This window comes from Octopus bimaculoides, chromosome 20 (assembly GCF_001194135.2).
Source record: "Octopus bimaculoides isolate UCB-OBI-ISO-001 chromosome 20, ASM119413v2, whole genome shotgun sequence".
NCBI lineage: Eukaryota > Metazoa > Mollusca > Cephalopoda > Octopoda > Octopodidae > Octopus > Octopus bimaculoides.
In genome coordinates, this window is record NC_069000.1 from 17,127,043 (window position 1) to 17,129,461 (window position 2,419).

Sequence of the window (2,419 nt, forward strand, 5' to 3'; positions counted from 1 at the left end):
TATATATATATATATATATATCATAGATAGATAGATAGAGATTTAGATATATGTGTGGGTGTGTATATATGTGTTAATATATGTTTTACAACCATTTTCCCCATGCTCAAATATGTAGAAAATATTTTTAACTACATTTGCTGTCACTAGATCTTATATGTGGATGATGCACTCACCTACCGCTAACTATTCAATCATGAACAAGGGAGCAGAATAGGTTTCCATTTACAAGTATAGTCAATTGAAGTTCAGGAGTTCATGGCACATATATATATATATTTATATATCTGTCTACACATTTATGTATACATAGACATATATGCTGCAAAGAATAAAGAAGAAACATGCCTCCAGGATATAATATTATATATAAGTGTATGCATAAAATTGAAGAGAATAGTGGCGTGTGAGCATAATAAAATATATAACAAAATCATTTGAAAAAGTATGTTGCAATACAATAAAACTCAAAAAAATATTTCAAAAAGTGTCACTGGAATGATATGAAGTAAATGAAAAACAATTATCAAAAAAAAAAAAAAATTTTTAATAAAAAATTTTTTTAAATAAAAAAGAATTAAAAAAAAAAAAATTTAAACAAAACTAAAAAAAAAATTTTAAATAATAAAGAAACAAATAGTGATTTCTACTCCTGCATTTTATCCAAGGGTTTCAGTCAATTACATAAACCCCAATACTTCACAGGTACTTATTTTATCAATACTCAAAGGATGGAATTGTAAAGTTGACTTTAGTGGCATTTGAACAAGTGCAGTTACCTCGGTGGCATTCATTTTACTGCTCTTCTGGACCAGTCAATACAGATTCAAATAAAAATTAAACAATAATAGAAATTATAGAAAATACCGTCACCAAAAATTTTACTACTTTATTTTTTTTATCGTTTAAGATTTTTCTTTTAATATGAAAATAAAAACAAATTATGCTTGCATTTTATTTAGTGTATATTTACCAACTCTCTTTTTAATATTGATTGTGTGTGAATTTGTGTGCATACATATCCTTTAATTCTTCTACTTGTTTCAGTCATTTGACTGTGGTCATGCTGGAGCACTGCCTTGAAGGGTTTTAATTGACCCCAAGACTTATTTTTTAAAGCCTAATACTTATTCTATCGGTCATTTTGCCGAACTGCTTAGTTACAGGGAAGTAAGCACATCAATACCAGTTGTCAAGTGGAGAGGGGGGGAGCAAATACAGACAAACACACACACACATACATATATACAACAGGCTTCTTTCAGTTTTCATCTACCAAATTCCCTCACAAGGCTTGGCTTTGGTTGGCCTGAGGCTATAATAGAAGACACTTGCCCAAGGTGCCACGCAGTGGGACTGAACCCAGAACCAAGTGGTTAGGAAACAAGCCTCTTACCACACAGCTATGCTTGCACCTATATATATATATATTGTAAAACTATTAGATTCTCAGAAATTGTATTGATATTAACATTATCACTTGTTTTTTTTTTATTTTGTAGATTCTTTTTCATTTTCTTATTCATTACAAACTATGTACACACACACACACAAACACACATACACACACACATACACCCCCACACACATATATATATAGTTTACTTTTCTGTTAATGTAAGATCAACAAAAAAGTATTCCATCCAGTAAGAGATAAATATTATTTAATGTACACAGGATACAGTTATGAGCTACTAATAGTTTCATGCATTGGAAATGTAGTCTAGGCAAGTTTTAATAATATGCCTTGTTTCCCCAAGAGATCTTCAAGCTCTGAGCACATGGCCTGTGCAATTTACAAATTAAGATGCTAGCACAAGCAATGTTATTAAATCTTGCTTAGACTACATTTCTAATGTATGAAACTATTAGCAGCTTGTAACTGTACACTGTGTACACTAAATAATATATATACATATACACACATATATATTTGTATACCAGACGTGTGTGTGTGTGTGTGTGTGTGTGTGTGTGTGATTGTAATATCTTCTGTTGATAACGTTAAAACAATGTGTAAAGACTAAAAAACCATAATTTTAAATATGAAACCTCTGCAAGAAGTTGAAATCATTGATAGTGATACATTTGGTTAAAATATCAATGCTTGTAGCAGTATAATTAGTGGTAACTGTAGGAGTACATAGTATCAACAGTGGATTTTCTTTTAACCACTGAGCGGATTCAGTTTCTTGTTGTTTTTCCTTATTTTTATTAACATTATTGATGATGCTATTATTCATGCTTCCGAAAATAAGAAATATTTGGCTACGGGTTTCAAATGAACTAATGTAGATGTGTGTGTGTATGTGTGTATCATGGATGTTGTTTCCACATGAAATTCAGCATTCTTGTTTTATAACATGTCAAGTTCTTTTTCGAAGTGTTAATGAAAAAAAGAAATATATATATATATATA

The 2,419-nt window shown here is 30.1% G+C and overlaps 1 protein-coding gene across 6 annotated transcripts in view; it reads right to left on the bottom strand.

Moving 5' to 3' along the window:
- The window catches only part of LOC106879801 (uncharacterized), a 129,501-nt gene that overhangs the window by 23,854 nt on the left and 103,228 nt on the right, over positions 1 to 2,419 (bottom strand). The window lies entirely within an intron of this gene.